A 23,973-nucleotide genomic window follows, 5' to 3' on the forward strand; every position below is an offset into this window, starting at 1 on the left:
CCCCAGTCCCCACCTGCCAGGAAAAGCTTTGCAAGTGGTAGAGCAGGGCTGTTGGTATCACTCTGTCTCTAGCCCCCTCATTCCTGACTGTCTCTATCCAACAAATAAAGAAAGATAATTAAAAAAAATTTTTTTAAAAAAAAGAAAATCCATTGACATCTGATGTCAGAGTTTTTTTTTAAATAAAGACAGCTCAGGCTATCCTATCAGTCCCAGTTTCAAATCCTACCCTTATTTCTCTGTGCACTCGACATCTTTTTTTTTATCTTTATTCCTTTATTGAATAGTGACAGCCAGAAATCAAGAGGTAAGGGTACGATAAAGAGGAAGATAGAGAGAGAGAGAGAGAGAGAGAGAGAGAGAAAGAGAGAGAGAGAGAACTGCAGCATTGCTTCACTACTGGCAAAGCTTTCCCCCTGCAGGTGGGAAGTGGGGTATCAAACCTGTGTCCCTGTGCGTTGTAACATGTGCTCAACAAGGTGCACCACCACCCGGCCCCGGAAAATCTCTTTAGAGGCCAGGGGTAGATAGCATAGTGGTTATGCAAAGAGATTCTCATGCCTGAGGCTCCAAAATTCCCAGTTCAATCCCCTGCACCTCCATAAGCCAAAGCTAAGCAGTGCTCTGGTAAAGAAAAAATATATATATTTACAATAAAAATTTTGAACATAGAGCTCAGGATATCCCTCAGCTGGTAGAGCACAGGACTTGCATACTTGAGGCTCCCAGTTCAATCCCCAGCACCACATGTGCTGGAGTGGTGTTCTGCTACACACACACACACACACACACACACACACACACACAAAATCAATAAAATACATCTTTTTTTAAAGTTCTCAACAAACTTCATATGAAGGAAATGTATCTGAACATAATAAAAACCATTATATGGAAAGCCCACAGATAACATCATACTCAGTGAGTTAAAGTTAAAAAGCTGTTCCTCTAAGATCAAGAATAAAACAAACATAACCTCTCTTACCATTTTCATTTCACATAGTGTTAGAAGCAAGAAAAGTAAAGAGATAAAGGGCATCCAAACCAGCAAGGAGGAAAAATGTAAATTGTCACTATTCTGAGATGACATAATAGTATATACAGAAAACCCTGAAGACTATATACACACACACACACACACACACGTTAGAGTTAGTCAACAAATTGAGTAAATTTTCTGTATCCAAACTCAATATATCAATCCCTGTTGCATCTCTCAGCGAATCACAAGCTTTCAGAAAGAAAAGTGACAGAGCCTTCAAATCCTACCCTCAGGTTAGGACTTGCTCCTCAGGGTGCCACTAGTGACCTTCCTCCCCATCCCCCACCCACCCCAGCCATCACCAGCCCCGCCCCATCCAGTGTCCTGAAGTGGAGCTGACAGACCATTAGGCAGGCGGAAGTGCAGACATCAAAGCATGGTCGCTCCGGGGGTGGACACAGACCACAGCTCTGCTGGACCAAGTTCATGGTGTCCAAGGAGCCAAGGGTCCTGAGAGGAGGAAACTGGGTCAAGGCTCAGGGTGTACACCCCTGGGAAGCAGAGTCCACCCCACAGGCACGTCTGCTCAAGGGCCTCCGTCCAAAACTATCTGACCAGCAGTGACTCAGAGGCTGCCTCCAGACACGATGGCACTGAAGTTCTCAGGTCCAGTGACACCCAGTGATCTGTGTCCTGCCTTGTGGCTGTTCTCCAGCACCTCGAGGAAGCCAGGAACTCACAGCCAGGACTTGCAAGCCCTCTGCCTCATCTCAGTGGCTAATCAGAACTCACTGAAAAATGGTTTTGTTTCGTTAGTTTGTTGTTGAAGCAAAGAGTAAGCTTCCTTCAATGCTCTGGACTTGAACCTGGAATTATGCACATGGCAAAGCAGCACACTATACAAGTGAACTATTTCACCAGCCCTGCATAACATTTTTCAAAATGTTCATTGTTGGAACTTTCAGACACACAGGAGTGCAGTGTGGGGAGACGGGAAATGGAGGTGGAGACACTCACTTCCGTGATACTCCGATATACTCACCTCCGTGATTCCTAAATAGTTCATGTTTTGGTTTTGGGTTTGTTTTTTCCTATATCTTCTTTTCTCCTTATGCTACAGTATTTTCATTCTTTTCCGTCAAATTCTTTTTATTAAGGCAGCACTAGCTTATAAAGCTGTATGTTTTGGACTGAGTATGTATGTTTTGCATAATGGTTATGCAAAAAGGTTTTTGTGCTTGAGGCTCTAAACCTGAGAAGGTTCTATCCCCAGCACTATCATAAGCCAAAACTGATCAGTGGTGTGATGAAGGAGGAAGAGGAGGAAGAAAAGGAGGAGGGGGAGACATGGCAGCAGCAGCAGTAAAAGGAAAAAGAGGCAGAGAAGGAGAAAAAGGAGAAAGAGAAGAACTGTATCTTTTAAAGCTCAGTGTTTTTTAATAATTACTAATACTACATTGTCTCACTCCTAGATATAGCTTTTATGTATCTAAAGAAGGAAGGACATTTTCTATATAATCACCCCAGTCTCTTTCACATCTCACAAATAATGATCTCCCTTTATCACCTAGTACTTAGTCTACACTCAAATTTTCTCAACAATCTTCCCTTCTCCTCCACCCCTCAAAAAATACCTTTCATCACTGGTTTGCTGAAATCAGCCTCCTACCCACAGAGCACATTACATTTGCCATAAGGTGTCTCAACAGTCCTTTTCTAAGTGAGAATGCACATACTCTTCCTTTATACTTCTTACTAAAGAGACTCAAGTCACTCTCTGCTAGGTCACTGGCATTGTGGGTATGTCTATGTTTCCTTTTGCTTTTACTTTGGTTTTTTTCCCCATGAACTCTTCACATTCCCTATAAACTGTGAACAGACCTATAAACTTCTCTAGATCTGCTTTATGGAAGAATGCCTCATCCCTGGTGCTCTACCTATCATCTTGTACCTGTTTCTGGTGCCAGGACATGGCACCCATCTACCTTGAAATGCTGACTTCATCACGGGGTGATGTGGTAATAGTCACATCCTCCACTGTTCACTCCCCCTGGGGACCAACTCTGGATCTGGGCAGTGATAATCTCTGCTATTCCATTCCACAGGGCCATCTGGGTTTTGTTTTTGTTTTTATTGGGGGTTAATGGTTTACAGTAAGTATAGTTGTTGGCACATGGGTAAAATTTCTCATCTTACCATGATAGGTGTCACCCTCATCCCCAGCCTAAATCCTCCTCCACTATCATGCACCAAGACCTGAAATCCGCACCCCCCCCCCACCAAGTTCCTGAGTTCTTTACTTTGGTGCAATACTTTAAACCCAGTCCAAGTTATGCTTTATGTTTTCCCTTTATGTTCTTATTTCTCAGCTTCTGTTCATGAGTAAGATAGTCCTATATTCATACTTGACTTTCTGGATTATCTCATTTAGCATAATTCCTTCAAGCTCCATCCAAGATAAGATGAAGAAGGTGATTTCATCCTCCTCAATAGCTGAGTAGTATTCCATTGTGTATATAGACCACAACTTTCTTAGACATTCATCTGTTGTTGGACACCTAGTCGGCTCCTTCTGGTTATTCCCAGACACCTTTCAGAAAGGAAGCACTAACTTCCTAAAAAGCCCCAACACTTAGATATGAACCAGGCCCCAAGAGACAGAGCACATGAACACATGTATCCGTAAGTCAGGGGAAAATATATACCTTAAAGCAAAAGCACACAATAGTTTTCAGTGACCCAATAAGTGCAGCAAGCAAGTAGAAGGACCGGGAGAAAGAAAGAAAGAAAGAAAGAAAGAAAGAAAACATAAAATATTAGTCAAATAGTTTCTACTTACACCTAGATACTCTCCTCACCTGTTTCCTATTCCACTTTCCTCAGTCACTCCAAGGATAACCTTGTCAGACAAAGTAAGGATTACAAAAGCTGGATAAGGGCAAGATACTGGCATACTTTAATGATGCCTCTGTTGCTTACTACCAGTTCACCTCATCTCCTGGGTCCCTAGTCAGGGAATCCTGAGATTCCTACACAGACATGATGAGCCTAGACCTCTAGCAGATCCCTCTCTCTCCACTGTCACTGGTCATCTCCATCAGGAACAACATACAGGGCCCCTTTGTGGTCCCCTACAGGACCTTGCCCTCAGTGTGGCTCAACAATGGTAGGGAATGTTCCGTTCTCTGAAGGGAGGTTAGGCCAAAATCCCCTACCACTAGAGGAAGATGTGTCTGATAATGAATGCAGCCTAGAATGTTCCTAGCTATAACCACAGAATGCAAGCTAAGATCTACAGGGATGCAGAAGTTACACAGGCTTCTGCACCGAATATAGGCCTCAGATCAAATTAATGGGGTTTACAGTTAACAATATTTATATATTTTCCCATATTTGGGAGGTACTCTGTTCCCTGATCCAGCTTTCTAGCCCTATTTCCAACTCTTGACACCATCTCCCCAGATAATAAATACCCTTGGCCCACCTGCATGTGAGCTATAGGGCTCAGGCAAAACTTAGTAAAGTCATGGGCCCCTTGGAATATACCTAAAATGGACTTACTTTTTCCCAAGTGGAGACCCCCAAATCTCATCTTCTATACTCTTGCCTTTAGGTTCCAGATTATTAAACAATTTGTTCTTCTTTATATCTTAATGCTTTTTTCAGACACCAAGTTGCAGATGCTACCATTACACCAACTTGACTTCTCCAGGGAGATGACTTCACCAATGTACCCTGGAACTCCATCTCTCTGGAAATCTGCCCTACTCAGGAAAGATAGAAACTGACTGTGAATATGAATTGACCAACACCCATGTTCATTGGAGAAGATATAGTTCTTCTCTTTCTCCTTTTTTTTTTTCCTTCTTTGTCTCTTCTTCCTTTTGCTGCTGCTTCCATGTCTCCTCCTCTTCCTTTTCCTCCTCTTCCTCCTCCTTCATCACACCACTGATCAGTTTTGGCTTATGATGGTGCTGGGGAGAGAAGCCAGACCTTCCATCTTCGGCACCCCATAATGAGCCTGGTTCCATGCTCCCAGAGAGATAAAGAATAGGAAAGCTTCCAGTGGAGGGGATAGAATGTGGAACTCTGCTGGTGGGAATTGTGTGGAATTGCACCCCTCTTATCCTATGGTTTTGTTGATATTTCCTAATTTTTATTTTATAAATAAATATAAAGAAAAGGGGAAAAGGAAGCTCTAGCCCATAGAACCATGTGTTTGCCCTGATTAAGTCCCTACTGTGTGTTTGTATCTTTTTCTGTCACTTCTAACAGCCAGAGTAGTCAACCCACATGGTTGGAGAGCAAGCTTTTACTTTGAGGGTTTTCTAAGTATGACTACAAGTACATTGACTTTGCTATGTGTAAATATGTCTACATTGTCTGAATTTTGAATGTGTTTTTTTATCAGATTTTTCCTGTCAGTGTCCTTTTTGCTCCTCAGCTCTGTCTGGCAAGTGGGAGCCACCAGGTTGGCTACTGTCTCCTTTGGACATAGTTCCTTCTGTCCTTGAATGTTACTTGCTTTCTGTACAGAGTCATTCCTGCCCACATACCCTGATCCTCTCCTTGGGGAAGGATATGATGTTGATTAACCAAAACCCCATTACTAGGTAAACTGCTACTGGGGTGTCACTGGTTAGTATGTAGCATTTCTTGGCTTTTTATTTATTTATTTTACTTAATTTTGGTTTTTTAAAATTTCTTTATTAAGGGATTAATGGTTTATAGTCAACAGTAAGATACAATAGTTTGCACATGTGCTACATTTATCAGTTTTCCACATAACAATTCAACCCCCACTAGGTCCTTCTCTGCAATCATGTTCCAGGACCTGAACACTCCCCCACCCAGAATCCTTTACTTTGATGCAATACACCAAACCCAGTCCAAGTTCTGCTTTATGTCTTCCCTTCTGTTCTGTCCTTTTCAACTTCCGTCCATGAGTGAGATCATCCTGTATTCATCCTTCTCTTTCTGACTTATCTCACTTAACATGGTTCCTTCAAGTTCCATCCAAGATGGGGTGAAGAAGGTGAACTCACCATTTTTAATAGCTGAGTAGTATTCTATTGTGTATATACACCACAACTTGCTCAGCCACTCATCTGTTGTTGGACACCTGGGTTGCTTCCAGGTTTTGGCTGTTTTACTTATTTTTTTGCTCCAATTATCAGGTTTTAGCTTTATTTCTACCCTTGGCCAATATTCATCTTGTGTACTTTTTTTTTCTTCCTTTCTTCTTTCTGCCCCATTTGTTAAAGCTATATTTTGTACTTTATCATATATGAAACATTTATTTACTTATTTACTGTCTTGTTACATGTGACACTTAGAGATTGAATTTCCACTCTTATTTCCTCTGCTGCTTTAGTCTTAGTTGGATGTATCCACTGTTCACCAACCATTTCTGTTGTTGGTGAGAAGCAGAGGGATAGACCAGAGCACTGCACAACCATTCACAATGCCTCATTTGTGTTGCCCTTCTTGTCTCCATATGGTGATGAGAATCAAACCCAAGACTTCACTCACGTAAGACATGCACTGTACCACGGAGTCATCCCACCTCCAGGCTCTCATCGCTCATTTTTGGACCCACATTTCTGCAGTCACCTAGTGGTTAGGTGTAACTTACCTTCTAGCAGACTGCAAATGAAAAGAGTAATCAAAAGAGTACTTGCATATACTGATATTACTCGCATGTTCTAACAGCTTTTATGTAGCCTTGTTACCTGGAGAATAAATTGGATAGATATAAAATCACTAGCTCACATTGCTGTGTACTGCAGAATTCCTCACCTACTTAACTTCCTCCACTCCATTGAGTTGTTGAAAAGTCTGATCAAATCCTAATATTCTTCCCTTTCTAAGTACCTGGGTTGTTTTTAGTTTTGTTTGTTGTTTTGTTTTATTGTTTCTTTCCTTTTTAAATCTGGAGACCCAGGGGACCTTTTTTCTTTTTTTTTTTTATTTGTATTCACTTTAGTACCTGCATTTTAATCTCAGTTTTTAGATCCCCTACATGTACTATGCTACATTTGATGATGATATTTCCCCAGTTTATGGGATGTGATTGACATATAATCATGTATTAGTTTCATGTGTGATGAAGTCAATATATGTGTGTATTGCAATGGCAATCACAAAAAGTATAGTTAACAACTATCATCTCACATGGCTACAGTATCTTTCACAAGATGAAACCTTTGAAATTAGATAAATGTAGCATGAAGGGTTACAGGGGTGTTTGGAACTTTGAGGAATAAGAGTCATTACCTCCTGAAGACTACATAGCATGCCACAGGCCAGGCCTGGGGTCCTAGGTAAATTGTGCAGACCTGGGTGTGTGCTTTAACTGGAATCCAAGGGTCTGGGCTGATTGAAAACAGAAGAGCAAGAGCTTGGGCACAGAGGGAGACAACAGGTCACTCCAGCAATCATCATCTAAGGCAACCAGGGAGCCTTTTCCTTTTTTGGTTAATACAAAGTTTACTCCTCTTTTCTTTAGTTCGTCTGTTCTCTCTCTCTCTCTCTTTCTTTCTCTCTCTCTCTCTCTCCCTCTCTCTAGAATATAGGTAAACCCTGCAAGACTTGTCTTTCTCCATGTAGTGTATTATTTCACTAAGCATCATATCCTCTAGGTGCATCACGTGACTGCACCTGCCTTTATAGCCTAAAACCAGGCCACAGTGCACATCAGCCCCACCTTCTGTAGTCATCCATCAGTCTGTGGACACTCAAGTGGCTGGCTCTTGAATATTTGTAGATAACCCTGCAGAAAACGTGGAAGAGCAGAGATCTCTTCACAACAGTCTTTGTTTTTGAGAAGGCAGAGAAATATCTCAAGATGGAATGAATAACTGGACCATACTAAATCTCAAGATTCAAGGCTAAGAATGTGCAGCCCTGGGGATCAGGGTCCACCCCAGATGCAGTGAGTGACTTTCTGAATGACTGCTCCTCTGCCCGAGGACCATCTGATCCACAGTGACCCAGAGGCCACCTCAGGGCAGGTCGGCACTGCAGATCTCAGACAGTAACACCCAGTAATCTATGCCCTGCCCCACTAGGAAGACCCCTGAAGACATAACAATCCCCCCCCCACTCCATCAGGGGCTTGCAAACCCTTTGCCTCATCTCAAAGACTAAGTGGAACCCACTGCAAAATGCTTTTTTGGTTTTATTTCCTTTTCTTTTATGTTTGTTTTTAGAGACAGAGAGGAAAGAGAAAGTAAAAGAGACCATAGCACTTCAATGCTTGCACATGGGCCACTCACACTATCCAAATGAGCTATTTCCTCAGCTCTTGTGTGAAACTTCTTCTTGAGTTGCTTTTTTTTTTTTTTTGCCTCCAAGATTATCACTGGGTCTCAGTGCTTGCACTACAAATCCACTGCTCCTGCTGATATTTTTTTTTCCCACATTTCCCCTACGACAGGGACAGACTTTTAAGAGAGCACCAAGGAGTAATGGTAGAGTTTTAAGAGAGCACCAGGAAGTACCATTCACTGTGGGAAGGGCTTTAGAAAGGTATAATATAGGGGAACATGGAGGGGGGGGGGAGGATGGAAGGCCGACACTAGATTCCCCCCCATTCCCAAAGTTCATCACACATTTTCCCAACAAAGAAGTTGCCGGGATAGCCTGAGGGTACTTCTTCCCGAGCTAGTGCTCTCTGGCTTGGAGAGAACTCAACTGGAGCCGATCTAGGCTGCTGCGTGGGAGAGGGATCAGGAACTCATGCCGCACTAACTTCCGCAGGAGATACACTCTGGAACTCTCGGAGCCGGAAAGCAATTTCCAAGTGTCCTTAATCAGAAAAGCAGCTGTTTTTATACTCTCCAAGTAGGGTGGAAACAGGATGTGATATAGAGAGGGTGGAGAGAAAAGTGACTGGTGAAAATCAGAGTGTGACAAGGAGGGGGCGGAACAGGCGAGAATCCTATCACTGAACCACCAATGCCCTGGAGGGAGTGCTTTATGTAAATGTAAAAGTGATTTATGTAAATAGACCAAAGCTTTGGATGAGTAAATCCCTATACAGGCATATGGTTAAGCAGAAGCCGGGGGAGGTGGCATACTACCCAACAAGAATTGATAGAAATGTATTATTATTCAGGTAAATTGAACTTTTATTGAAAACAAAACATGTTAGGGGAAGAGAGAGAGAGAGCAAGAAAGAGAGGGAAGAGAGACTTACATGAGGCTAAAATAAGCTATAAAGGAACCACTGTGTCTGTGGCCCTCATGGGACTGTGCAGGAGTGATCTGCACTTCACCAATAAGCCCTGCTCCTGTGCACTATTTTGCTCCTCTCTTCTTTGAAGTAAAGTTTTCACAGCAAGAAAACTCTTTCTGCAGGGCACTACAGTGGTTCTGTGTCTTCTTTTTAAAATCAATAGACAGCATTTATGTCAACAAATAAATAAAATATAAAAGGTCAATGAAAATGACTAGAAAGTTGAGAATGAGATGGCACAACCAGTTGAGTACACACATTACAGTGCACAGGGACCCAGGTTCAAGCCCTGCTCCCTACCTTCAAGGGGAAAGCATCATAAGCAGTGAAGCAGGTCTGCAAGTGTCTATCATTTTCTCCCTCTCTCTCTCTCTTCCTCTTTACCCCCCTCCTCCTTCCCTCTCAATTTCTATCTCTATCAAAAATAAATTTTTAAAATATTTTAACAAGCATAAAGGTGAGAGTGTATTCCAAGAACATTGTGAGGCTACATAGCAGGGTATAAGAGGGGCTGGAATTGTTGATAGAAAATTAAGGACACAGAGGGTCCTGGAGAGTACATTTTGTCTTCACTAGGTTTACACATATGGAGCTGGGATGCACACTAGAATATTTTGTTTTCACTGAGTTTGCACATGTGGAACAGAGATTCACTTGGTGAAGAGTTTCCCTTTTTCCTTTTTTGCACTAGGAGTTTACTCCATTAGGCCAATGAAAAGTGGGCACCAGTGTGAGGTAAGGAGAGGTATAAAGGGAAAGGTTTTGGACAAAGACATGGGGGGGAGGTCTTGGGCCTTGGTCATTTACCTTGGGTTTTAGCCTAGATTTTGGGGCCCAAAGACCCCAAGAAATCTATCCCCAGAGTCTTTTTCTTAACTTTACTTTGCACATCTAATAAAGAACTTAGAAACCAGGGAATCGGGAGGTAGCACAGTGGGTTAAGCGCACATGGAGCAAAGCGTTAATGGACTGGCGTAAGGATCCGGGTTTGAGTCCCCAGCTCCCCACCTGCAGAGGAGTCGCTTCACAAGCAGGTGAAGCAGGTGTCTTTCTCTCCCCCTCTCTGTCTTCCCCTCCTCTCTCCATTTCTCTCTGTCCTATCCAACAACAACGACATCAAGAACAACAATAATAACTACAACAATAAAACAACAAGGGCAACAAAAGCGAATAAATAAATAAAATAAATATTTAAAAAAAAGAATTTAGAAACCATATACCTGAGCCATATACCATATACGTGTCCTTTGAGATTCTTTCCATCGAAGTAGCAGTGAACCAGATCCCAAGACCCCCCTCAGCAGAATGTGCAGATTCAAAGTCACCTGGTTTCTGAGTACAGCCTGCTACCATGATGCCCTCTGTCAGATGGGACACTCACGAAAGACATGTCTCTGATATCTGATTACTGTAAAAAATGGTGACTAACCCCTAGCACTGCAAAAACGGTAGCATCTGTTTTCCATCTACACCATGCCTCAGCCTCGCGTGAGCTTAATGTGCAGCTTGGCGATACAAGAATCCGGCATGAAGCCCAGCCAGTCTATCTTGGCGTTACTCTCGATCGCATGTCTGCTGGCAACTCTTTCTCTCCCCTGCTCTATGACCCCTTTCCATCTCAGTTTCTCTCTGAATCTACCCAACAAATTAATAAATATATAACATATTAAAAGAATATATAATAGGGGTGTAATTCCTTACCACTCCCACCAGGAAAGTTCTGTGCCCCGCCCCCTCCCATGATAACCACCATAGTTCTCCCAAAGTCTTAGATATAGGCTGACTATACTTTTTTTCACATTTATATGTTTCAATTCTCTATAGTTTCAATTTCACATCTAAGTGAAATCATCTGGTAGCTGTCTTTCGCTTCTTTACTTCACTAAGCATCATCATCATCTCCAGTTCCATCCACACACAATATATCCTTTGGGGGGGGGGCAGGAGGGGCTCCAGGGTTATTGCTGGGGCTTGGTGCCTGCACTACAAATCCACTGCTCCTGGAGGCCATTTTTCCCATTTTTTGCCATTGTTGTCATTGTTGTTGTTGTTATTGTTTCCATTGTTGTTATTGTTGTTGGATAGGACAGAGAGAAATCGAGAGAGAAGAGTAAGACAAAGAGGGGGAGAGAAAGACACCTGCAAACCTGCTTCACCATCTGTGGAGTGAGCCCTCTGCGGGTGGGGAGCTGGGGGCTAGAACCAGGATCCTTACACTGGTCCTTCTGCTTTGCACCATGTGCGTTTAACCTGCTGCACTACTGCCCAGTCCCCCAATATATTCTTTTTTAATTGGTGAGTAGTACTCCACTGAGTATTTGTCCCATGAGTTTTTTATCTAGTCATCAGTTGATATGTATTTAGGTTTTTTCCATAGTTTGGCTACTATGAACAGGGCAGCTATGAGCCTGGGACTGCAAATTTCCCTTCAAATTAGTATCTTCATGTCTTTGGGATAAATGCCTTGGAGTAGAATTGCTGGATCATAAGATAATAATTCCACTTGTATTTGTTTAAGGATTTTCCATATTGTTCTCCATAACAGCTGCACCCGTTTGCAGGGAACTGTTTTTAACTTCCTCTCAAAAGAGTTTCCTCTTGCAGACACTGGCTTTGAAGTCACTTTCTTGGTTGTCTTCCAGCATGGAGAAGAGCAAAGGATGATGAGCAGTATGAAGGTCAGAGAGCTTGGGGGTCAGGTGGTGGCACATCTGGCTAAGCGCATATAGTACTAACTCTTGAACAGGGTCGCTTCACAAGCAGTGAAGCAGGTCTGCAGGTGTCTTTCTCTCTCCCTCTCTGTCTTCCCCTCCCTTCTCAATTTCTCTCTGTCCTACCCAATAAAATGGAAAAAATGGCTACTAGGAATGGCAGATATATAATAATGGCACCAGCGATAACCCTGGAGGCAAAAAAAAAAAAAAAAAAAGTCAGAGCACTTGGCAGAGAGCAGGAAGTACAGGACACAGGCCAGAGAACAAAATTCCTTGGTGACACTGCCACCCAGTAAAGTCTTTGCAGGAACCCTCAGTGGGATTATAAGCAGGTTCTTGCAGGGGCTGGGGAGAAAGATTCCCCGAACAGGAACCAGGGACCCCATCCTGGGTCATATTCTCTATCTATCTATCTATCTATCTATCTATCTATCTATCTATCTATCTATCTATCTATTATCTGTCTCCCTTCCCTCCCTCCCTCCCTCTCTGCCTCTGTACTTGGGTGTCCCCTGACCTTGAATGAAGCTTCTCACTAATCCCAAGGCAATGCAGCCTGTCTTTTCTTAAAGAAAAGTGCTAGACTCAAATTCCACTGTGTATATACCACTTTCTCAGCCACTCCTCTGTCATTAAACATCTGGGCTGCTTCCAGTTTTGGGCTAACTGTGCTTCTGTGAACATAGACATACACAGATCTCATGGGACAAGTGTACTTGCTTCCTTTCTTCGACCATAATTTTAAATGTGGAGAAAAGAAAGTGAAGATGACCACAATCTATGGAGACCTTGAATTCCACTCTATACCACTGTCTGAGTTTTATGGAGCTGCCATGAGTCAGGGGAGACTCAGCGTTGTTTCTTCATGAACCCAGCTCCACATCCATAGCCTGACAGGTTTTTGCAGTGGTGCCTCACTTCTCCTTCCTTTTGTTCTCAGGATCACATCTGAAACAAATCTGCAGCCCCGACATGAGGAAATTGGCTCCCCCACTAACCAGAGTTTGGCTCTGAAAAGCATCCCAGGAATTAACTTTCTGGTGTTTTATATGACTTTCAAAGCCCACCTCTAAAATCCACAGGTGACCAGAAGGCCAATGGGTTTCTAACACTACAAGACATATGGCAGCCATCTGACATTTCATTGGCTAATGTTACTTTATATTTTTTATCTAGGAACTCATTTTTAAGTGTCTTGTTCCCATTTTTTTATGACATGATTTTATTGTGCAGAGTCTTACTACCTCCAAACTTTTTTCTATTATCTTTAAAGCTTAGTGAGACTTTTTTACTTGGAGGCCATTAAACAAATACTCAGTAAAAATGGAAAATCCCTTCAAGTTGGGAAGGAAGCACTTACAGATAATTAAGAACATGATTCTTGGGGCCGGGTGGTGGTGCACCTGGTTGAGCACACATGTTATATAACATGCAAGGACTCAGGTTCAAGTACCCAGTCCCTACCCGCAGGGGAAAACCTTTGCAAGTGGTGAAGCAGTGCTGAAGGTATCTCTCTTTCTCTCTTCCTCTCTATCTCCCCCTTCCCTCTTGATTTCTGGCTATCTCTACTTAACAAAGATTTTTTTTTAATAATTGAGATGATCCATTCATCTTTCTGTTGACAGTGCAAAACCTTCATCTATGTGACATTTATTATTTATTTATTTATTTTTATTGCCACCAGGGGTTATCACAGCAGCTCAGTGCTGGTACTAAAAACCCTCCGTTCCTGGTAGCCATTAATTTTCCTTTTTCTTTTTTTTCTTCTTCTTCTTCTCCTTCTTCTTTTTAACTTTATTAATTTATTAATGAGAGTGATAACAAGGGGGAGAGAGAGAAAGAACCAGACATCACTTTGGTACATGTGCTGCCAAATATTGAACCCAGGACCTCATGCTTGAAAGTCCAGTGCTTTATCCACTGCACCACCTCCCAGACCACTGAATTTTCTTTTCCTCTTCTCTCTCTGGGGCCTGTTGAAATTGGAGTTCAGGGCCCTCTGGTCATCTTCCCCTAACATTTACCTCTCTGGGAGTATGGACTAAAATTCTTTATGGGGTGTAGAAGGTAGGAGTTCTGGCTTCTGTAATTGCTTCTCCACTCAACATGGGCATTGGCAGCTTGATCCATACCCCCAGCCTGTCTCTATCTTTCTCTAGTGGGGTAGGGCTCTGGGGAGGTGAGGTTCCAGGATACATCCATGAGGTCATCTGCCCAGGGAGTTCAGGGTGGTATCGAAGTAGCATCCACTACTTGGTGGCTGAAATGCAGTAAGGTAGAAAACAGGACAAAATGTTTAATGAACAGGAACCATAAAGTAGGAATGGAGCAGATGGAAATAGAGACTTTAGGGTGAAAAGGAGTTAGGAAGTCAATTTTAGTTGTGTTCCTAGGGGCCCATGACATCAGCAATTTTTGCTTGAGTTTGATAGCTAATATGCAGGTGAACTAAAGATATTATCTGGGAAGATGGTGTCAGAGTTGAGAATAGAACTAGAAAGGTGGATTAAAGCAAAGAGTAGCTCCCAAACTTGAAGAAATACAATTAACTATTTACCACATCAATCTGACCCAGGACCCATACCTATTCACATTTAGCACAGGAGCCTATGTAACCTCTGAGTGTCAGTCTGAGCTCGAAGTTATGGTCACAGCTGGGAACATTCTAAGCTGCACTCATTTCAGGACCAGTCTTCCCTGAGTGGCAGGACAGGATGACCCAGCCTTCCTTCAGAGAGTGGGGCAGTCCCTACCTGCTGGGCTAGCTTCACGGGCAGATGGGTTATACAAAAATTTTTGGTCATTCAACACACTCACTCACAAATCACAACTGGCCAGTCATAACATAAGACAACTATGGTCAATTAGTTAAAAAAGGGAAATTGTTGGTATGCTTCTGGTTCTGTTTCTGGGATCTCTTCTGTTACATTGCTTGACGTTGTGGTCTATTTACATCATCTTTCTGTTACATTGGTTTGGTCTCACTCCCCCACCTCCAGGAGATTTGGTTTAGCCCTTGTTAGTTTCGTGCTTCTTCCTTCTCCCCGCCCCCTATCCTACGTACTTCCTGAGTTCCTGATGCTGCCGCTGGAGGAGAAAGATGCAGGACAGAATTGTGTGGTGATTAGATTAGATTAGATTAGTTTTGAACCGTTTGCTCGTGAATAAAGAAAAAACTGCGTTCTCAGCTCAGCCACGAGTTTCTGGTCATCTATTGCCCGCCTGTGAAGCCAGCCCAGCGAAAACAACACACATATGAGTGTAATTATCCATTAGTTGTCTTTCATCTCTTTGCTTATTTTGCTAAGCATAACCAACCCCAGTTCTATCCACTTTGTTCCAACAGACACAATATAATCTTTTTGTATTCCACACAGTATATATCCCATAACTGCCTTAGCAAATCATCTATTGGTGGGCACTTGGGCTGCTTCCACTCTTTGGCTTTTGTGAATAATGCAGCTGTGAACATATGGGTACATATGTCCCTTTGAATTAGTGTTTGTGTATCCTTTGGATAAATGCCTATTGCTGTATCATAAGGTAATTCTATATTTGCTTAAGGACTCTCCATTATCCTGTTGAGTCTTGTAATTTAGAGTCAAAGAGTTAGGATCACCCATTTTCATTATATATATATATATATATATATATATATATATATATATATATATATATGAAACATTGACAAAACCATAGGATAAGAGGAGTACAACTTCGCACAATTCCCACCACCAGACCTCCGTATCCCATCCCATCCCCTGATAGCTTTCCTATTCTTTAACCCTCTGGGAGTATGGACCCAAGATCATTGTGGTATGCAGAATGTGAAAGGTCTGGCTTCTGTAATTGCTTCTCCGCTGAACATGGGTGTTGACAGGTCAATCCATATTCCCAGCCTATCTATCTTTCCATAGTGGGTAAGGGCTCTGGGGAAGTGGAGCTCCAAGGCACATTGGTGGGGTTGTCTGTCCAGGGAAGTCTGGTCACATCCTGCTAGCATCTGGAACCTGGTGGGTGAAAAGAGAGCTGACATATAAAGCCAAAAAAATTGTTGACCAATCATGGACCTAAAGGCTGGAATAGTGCAGATGAAGTGTTAGGGAGTCCTCCATTTTGTAGATAGATAGTAGACATATTTTAGTTATATTTCAAAGGGCCTGTAGCTATACTAGTGATTTGGAATTTTTAAATATTTATTTATTCTCTTTTGTTGCCCTTGTTGTTTTATTGTTGTAGTAATTATTGTTGTTGTTATTGTTGTTGGCTAGGACAGAGAGAAATGGAGAGAGGAGAGGAAGAGAGAGAGGAGAAAAGAAAGATAGACACCTGCAGACCTGCTTTGCCACCTGTGAAGCGACTCCCCTGCAGGTGGGGATCTGCAGGCTCGAACCAGGATCCTTACACCGATCCTTGTGCTTTGTGCCACCTGTGCTTAACTCGCTGCGCTACTGCCCAACTCCCTTTTTTTTTTTTTGCCTGTGCCTGAAATCTGATATGCAGGTGGATCCAAGTTATTGTCTGGGGAGATGATGTCATGGCTAGAAAAAGGACCAGAAAGCTGGATCAGGGAAGACAGTAGCTCCCTAATATGGGAAACGGGTATAAATATTGTTGACTATAAACCCCATCAATTCGATGTGATCTGGGGACCATAATTAGCTTAGGAGCCTGTGTGACCTCTGCATCCCTCTAGATCTAAGCTCACATTCTGTGGTCATGAGTAGGAACATTCCATGCTGCCCCAGTATTGACCCACCTTCGTCAGGTGTAGCATAGAGTATATTGTCCATCCTCCCTTCGTGTTGTTTTCACCAGGCTGGTTTCACGGGCGGGTAACAGATGACCAGGGACTCATGGTTGAGCTGTAGGCAGTATCTCTTTATTCATGCAGGATGCAGCGCAATCTATACCAAGCTAAACTAAACTAAACTACACTAAACTAAACTACAATACCGTAAAACTCACAATGCTGTCTTTATATATACTTGCCAAGTAGGGTGGAAACAGGATGTAACATAGAGAGGGTGGAGAGAAAAGTGACCGGTGAAAATCAGAGTGTGACAAGGAGAGGATCAGGGTGTGACAAGGAGAGGGGGTGGAGCAGGTGAGAATTCTATCACTGAACCACTAATGCCCTGGAGGGAGGGTGGTGCTTGTTAACAGCGGTTATGTAAATAGAATGAAGTGGTTATGTAAATAGAATAGTGTTAAGCAGGGGGGATTTAAACCAAATGAAACAGAAGGGGTCTCATGTATACCAACACCTTTGGAAGATGGAACATTCTCTACCACTGTTGATCCAAGTTGAGGGCAAGGTCCTAACCCATTTTCATTATACATGAAAGCTTCTAGTCACTAGAGCTCAATGCTTCACCCCATGACTCCACTGTTGGAGGAATGGTCAAGGCTGGTGTGTGGTGGAGGCAAAACACTGGGGCAGCATCTGGAAGACACACGATCTAGAGAGCTCCCCAACCCCAGATGGACTTTTCCTAGAGCAAGAAATGAGTCACTCTTTAATCAAGTCACAGCTACTTGGAGGTCTGTTTATTGCTATCACATGATCTAGTCTACTCTAACTAATACAGATATTTATAGCTACTCATTGCCTATCAGTTGCAGAAGGGATAACTACACTAAGCAAGACTCTAAAATATGGAGTCTTCACTGAACGATCATGCAGTGGGATGTGAGGAAACTGATGCTGGAGAACAAGAAGGCTGTCCAACTCACCTAGGGGTAAAGCACTTTGTCAAACCCATGAGAACAGAAATGGTCTCAGAAAGAAAGCCTAACCAGAGTCACATGTATTTATTGCTGCAAAGAACTGCAGAAAAGAGATGAGAACTGAGAAAAATATGGATTCAAGCTGTTGTGGGGGCTGGACACATGACACGTGTGATTGAGCAGAGTCAGTCCTTCCTGGTTCGTTGCTATTCCGATGGAAAGAATTCCAAAGGACACACATTCAGGCGTTGGTTTCTGAATTCTTTATTAGTAAAGTTAAGAGGAAAGGCTTGGTGGATAGATTTCTCGAGGGTCTATGGACCAAAAACCCAGGCTAACCCAAGGTCAGTGACCAAGGCCTAAGACCCCCTTTGTCTAGGGTCTTTTCCCTTCATAATGCCCATTATGCCACAATGGTGCCCACTTTTCATTGGCCCAATGGATTAAACTCCTCCCCCTTCATATAGTGCACAGAGGAAAAAGGGGAACCCTTTACCAAGTGAGTCTCCACTTCACATGTGTAAACTCAGTGAGAACAAACTATATGCTAGAAATATGCTGACGGGGGAAGCAATTACAGAAGCCAGACCTTCTACCTTCTGCAACCCACAATGACCCTGGACCCAATGGTCCAGAGGGATAGAGAATGGGAAAGCTATCAGGGGAGGGGGTGGGATATGGAGATTGGGTGGTGGGAATTGTGTGGCGTTGTACCCCTCCTATCCTATGGTTTGTTAATTAATCCTTTATTAAATAAAAAAGAAAAAAAGAAAGAAATATGCTGACGTGCATCCCATTTCCACATGTGCAAACCTAGCAAAACCAGGATGTATTCCCCAGGATCCCGTGTGCTGAATTTTCCCTCAACAAAGCAAGTTGAAAAGAGTCAAGATTTTCTCATCTCTGACAGTAGAGATATACTTGAGGAGATGGCAAGTGATGACACACCTGCTTAAGTGCACATGTCACCATGCACAAGGACCTGGGTTAAACCACCAGTCACCACTGGGGTTGGGGTGGGGGAGCATCCTCTTTTTTTTTTTCTTCCTGGGGCTTAGTGCTTGCTCTACAAATCCACTGTTCCTGATGACCATCTTTTTTTTCATTGTTGGTGTAATTGATGTCATTATTGCTATTGTTGTTATTGCTATCGTTGTTGGATAGGACAGAGAGAAATGGAGAGAGAAAGGGAAGACAGAGAAGGAGAGAGAAAGATAGACACAGAGAGAAATGGAGAGAGAAGGGGAAGACAGAGAAGGAGAGAGAAAGATAGACACCTGCAGACCTGCTTCACTGCTTGTGAAGTGATCCCCCTGCAGGTGGGGAATCAGGGGCTCGAACCTGGATTCTTCTGCCAGTCCTTGTGCTTCGCACTAGGGGCACTTCAACAGCTGTGCTACCACCCAGCCCCCCTCTCCCTGTCTAGTACCCCCTCCCCTATCAATTTATCTCTTTCTCTATTCAATAAATAATTTTTTTGCCTCCAGGGTTATTACTGGGATTCTGTGCCTGCACTACGAATCCACTGCTCCTGAAGACTTTTTCCCTCTTGTTGCTCTTATTGTTCATCATTGTTATTATTGTTGTTGTTACTGCTGTCTTTGTTGTTGAATAGGACAGAGAGAAATGGAGAGAGGAGGGAAAGACACAGAGAGAGGAGAGAAAGATACTTGCAGACCTGCTTCACCACCTGTGAAGCGACCTTCCTACAGGTGGGAAGTCGGGGGCTCGAACCAGGATCCTTAGGCTGGTCCTGGCACTTCGTGCCATGTGCGCTTAACCTGCTGCACCACTGCCTAGCCCCCAAATAAATATTTTTTTAAAGATGAATTCAAAGTGGAAAGAAATGTAATTAAAATCAGGTTAGAAGATTCAAGCCAAAACCCATTATACAGAGAAGTTAACACCTTTGAAAGGGAAAAGGCTTCCCAAACAAAACAACTCAGACAAAAGTTGCTAAAAGTGTGGTGCACCCCCAGAGCCTGAAACCCAGTGAGCTTAAGGCAAGTGTCACTGCAATCAGCTCAGGAGAGAGGATGGAGCATCTGAGAACCACATCCTTGAAAGAACTGTGGACACGACTGAGTGACTCCAAGATGATTTCCATCAGCTTACTAGACTTGTCTCAAGTGGCCTCCCCCAGGGCTCTGTTCTGGCTCCTACGCTATTTAATATTTACATCAGTGACCTCCCAGAAACTTCTTCAAGGAAGTTCATCTACGCCGATGACATCTGCTGTGCAACTCAGGCATCCAAGTTTGACATCCTCAAGGAAACACGAAAGACATGTCTCTGATATCTGATTACTGTAAAAAATGGCGACTAATCCCTAGCACTGCAAAAACGGTATCATCTGTTTTCCATCTACACCATGCCTCGGCCTCGCGTGAGCTTAATGTGCAGCTTGGCGATACGAGAATCCGGCATGAAGCCCAGCCAGTCTATCTTGGCGTTACTCTCGATCGCACTCTGTCATTTCACGAACATCTCATAAAAACTGCAGCAAAGGTGGGCGCGAGGAATAACATCATTGCAAGACTGGCCAGCTCCTCATGGGGTGCGAGCACTTCCACACTACGATCATCATCTCTGGCATTATGCTATTCCACTGCAGAATACTGTGCCCCAGTATGGTTCCGTAGCCCCCATGTCCACTTGGTCGATTCCAAATTATATTCCTCCATGAGGATAATTTCTGGAACCATCCGTTCCACCCCGGTTCCATGGCTGCCAGTTCTTAGCAACATCGCCCCGCCAGATAATCGTCGGGATGCGGCATCATCTAAGTTCATTTCCCACGTCTACACTCGACCGGACCTGCCAATATACACGGATATCTTCGCCCACCCTGTCCAACGCTTGACGTCTCGTCACCCAATCTGGTCCCCTATGCCTACACTGAACTTCTCTGTTCCAGACTCTTGGAAACAGAGTTGGCAGTCAGCTGAGGTCAAGAACAAACACCTCATCACAGACCCCTGCAAGCGTCAACCCGGCTTTGACCTAGCACGTTATGATTGGGTCCTCCTCAATCGCTATCGAACAGGCCATGGCCGGTGCACCGCTATGTTCCATCGCTGGGGAGCCAGAGACGACCCGAACTGCCCCTGCGGCTACAGACAGACTATGACCCACATAGTCAACGACTGCCACCTCTCCAGATTCAAAGGAGGTCTCGAAACTTTACATCAGGCTCAACCTGATGCTGTTGACTGGCTACGGAAGAAGGGCAAACGCTAGAAGAAGAACTAAACTACAAGGTGGGAGTCGGGCGGTAGCGCAGCAGGTTAAGGGCACGTGGTGCAAAGTGCTAGGACCGGAGTAAAGATCCCAGTTCCAGCCCCCGGCTCCCCACCGGCAGGGGAGTCGCTTCACAAATGGTGAAGCAGTTTTGCAAGTGTCTATCTTTCTCTCCCCCTCTCTGTCTTCCCCTCCTCTCTCCATTTCTCTCTGTCTTATCCAACAACAACAAAAAAATAAATAAATAACTACAACAATAAAACAACAAGGGCAACAAAAGGGAATAAAGAAATAATAATTTTAAAAAAATAAATAAACTACAAGGTTTGGGGGGGCTGTCTGAACAACCACAAGAAGGTTAAAGTCAGACTAAAAGAGCCTCTGACCATTCAAAACTGAAACAAGCCTTGGGCTCTGATGGTCTATAGACAGCAAGATCTGTCCAAGGAGACAGCATGATGGTTCTGCAAAAAGACTTGCATGCCTCAGGTTCTGAAGTTCCAGGTTCAATCTCCAGCACTATAAGCCAGAGCTGAGTAGTGTTCTGGAAATAAATAAATAAGTAAATATATTAATAAATAAATGCTTCCCAGCCCCTTTTATAAGACCACTTCACCAGTGGCCAGAAAAAGGACAGAAAAAGGACCAAGAAGACCCTCAGAAATAAATACCTACTTACCTGAGTTTAAGTATTGCTACAGGGGATGGGAGACAGCTTAACCCAAAGAGCTCACTCATGTTGGGCACGAAGCAGCAGGTTTGATCTCTGGCACCACAAGGGATCAGAATAGGAGCTTCACAGATGTAAATAAGTGCTTTGGACCCACACTCACTCTCTCTTCCCCTCTCTCCTCTTCTCTCTCTCTCTTCCAGATTCTCTCTCACTCCCAGCTTCTCTCCCTCTCTTAACCTCTCACCTTCTATCAAAGAAATAAAAGAAAGAAAAAAAAACAGTCCAGAGAGGCCTCTCGCAGTGATATCTGTCTCTCTCTCTCTCTCTCTGTCTCTCTCTCTTACACACACAAACTGTGCGTCATTCACATATATATTGAAACAGAAATTGAGAGGGGGGGAAACAGAGAGAGAGGGAAGGAGGGAGGGACAGAGAGAGAGAGAGAGAAAGAGAGAGATACCTGCAGGGTTTTATTTCTAATGAAGCTTCCACCCTGCAAGTGGGGTCCAGAGGGCTTGAACCTGGGTCCTTACGCTTGGTACTGTGTGTGCTCAACCAGGTGTGCCACTTCCCCACCCCACTGCTGAGTGTTGTTTTTTGTTTTTTTTTTTCAGTTGCCACAGAGCTTGGGAAACAGAATAATAGTTATGCAAAAAGATTTCCATGTCTGAGGTACCAAAGTCCTCAGATCCCTTCACCTCCATAAGCCAGAAATAAATAGTGCTCTCTGGCTAAAGGAAAAAGGAAAAAAAAAAAAATGTTGCAGATGAATATCTGCTGTTCCTTTGCTCTTCAGTTCCGGTGGAAATGCTTATTGGAGTGACTCCAGCCCCTCCCTAAGGAGGTGAAAAGAAAAGAGTACGCGCCTTTGGCTCGGAGATCTCTCAGTCAAGAGCAAGAACAATGCAGAGACTCTGATTTAGACACAGAGAGCCTGGAGTGGAGGGACATCCCCCTGGTGGAGGGAATAGAGGCATTCTGTGGAGTGGGGAAGATGAGAACCCACATTCAGGGCCTTGTGTGTGGAATTCTGGACTCCTGAGTGACAGCAGTGTTGGGCAGACCCTCTGTCCACTAACAATGGAGTGATGGCAGATGCAAAGGCTGGTCTGCCAGTGATGTTTCTGTCACCAGAACAGGACATTCACTGCACATCACAGCTGGGCTCATCTTCCTTGGTGAGGTCGCCCACATGGCTGTCAGATGTGTCTGTGAAATTCAGAGATATTCTTTGGGGCATGTCTATCCCAGACTCCCACAAATAAAGGGGGCTGGGCAGTAGTGCACCCAGTTGAGCACAACACAAAGTCTGAGTTTGAGTTGTGCCAAACACAAAGTTTGAGCCCCTGCTTCCCACCTGCAGAAGGGATGTGTCAGAGTGGTGAACCAAGCCTGCAGGCATCTCTCTTTCTGTCCCCTGCTTCCTCTCTCAATTTCTCTGTGTCCTATCAAAATAAAATATAAAAAAAATAGGGAAGGAAGGGAGGAAGGGAGGAAGGGAGGTAGGGAGGGAGGGAGGGAGGAAGGAAGGAAGGAAGGAAGGAAGGAAGGAAGGAAGGAAGGAAGGAAAATGGCCACCAGGAGCACTGTATTCATAGTGCTGGCATCAAGCCCCAGTGATAATCCTGGTGGTTATTAAAAAGGAAATAGACATGCCTTCTGCAGTGGGGAAGAAACCCACCCTGCCCCCTCCCCCAGCAGACCCCCACCCTGCCCCCTCCAAGTTAAGATGTGCAGTCACTGTGAGGAAATGCAGTGAAGTACTTGCTTGTTCAAAGCCAACTGTTTCCCTGTTAACATTCCTCTGATGCAAACAATAATCACTTGAGGTAAAAGTGCAGCACACCTTTGTATCAGAAAATTGTATCTGAGATGGTCGTTGGCACCAGAGCCTCCTCCTGACCTCCCTGGAAAGGCACCACTCCAGCTCCAGCTGAGCTCTGTTGGGTAGTATGCCAGCTCCCCCGCCCCCCTGCTTAGTCTCTGTCTCTAATCCTGCTCAACTAAGCACCGCCATGCCTGCAGGGCATTGGTTTAGTCGCCACTGGTTCACGAAGTCATTTTGCTCCGTGCCCTCTCCTAGTACACCCTGATCTCCACCACTGTCTTTTCGCTCCACCCTCTCTACGTCACATCCTGTTTCCACCCTACTCAGCGAGTATATATACAAGCTGCTTTTCTGAGTAAAAACACTTGGAATTGCTTTCCGGCTCCGAGAGTTCCAGTGTGTATCTCCTGCGAAGTTAGCTCGGCACGAGTTCCTGATCCCTCTCCCACGCAGCAGCCTAGGTTGGCTCCAGTTGAGTTCTCTCCAACCCAGGGAGCACTTTCTGGGGAAGAAGCACCCTCAGGCTATCCCAGCAGAGCTCCAACTAGCTTTCTTAACTAGCAAAGT

Source organism: Erinaceus europaeus, chromosome 3 (assembly GCF_950295315.1).
Source record: "Erinaceus europaeus chromosome 3, mEriEur2.1, whole genome shotgun sequence".
NCBI classification, from domain to species: Eukaryota; Metazoa; Chordata; class Mammalia; order Eulipotyphla; family Erinaceidae; genus Erinaceus; species Erinaceus europaeus.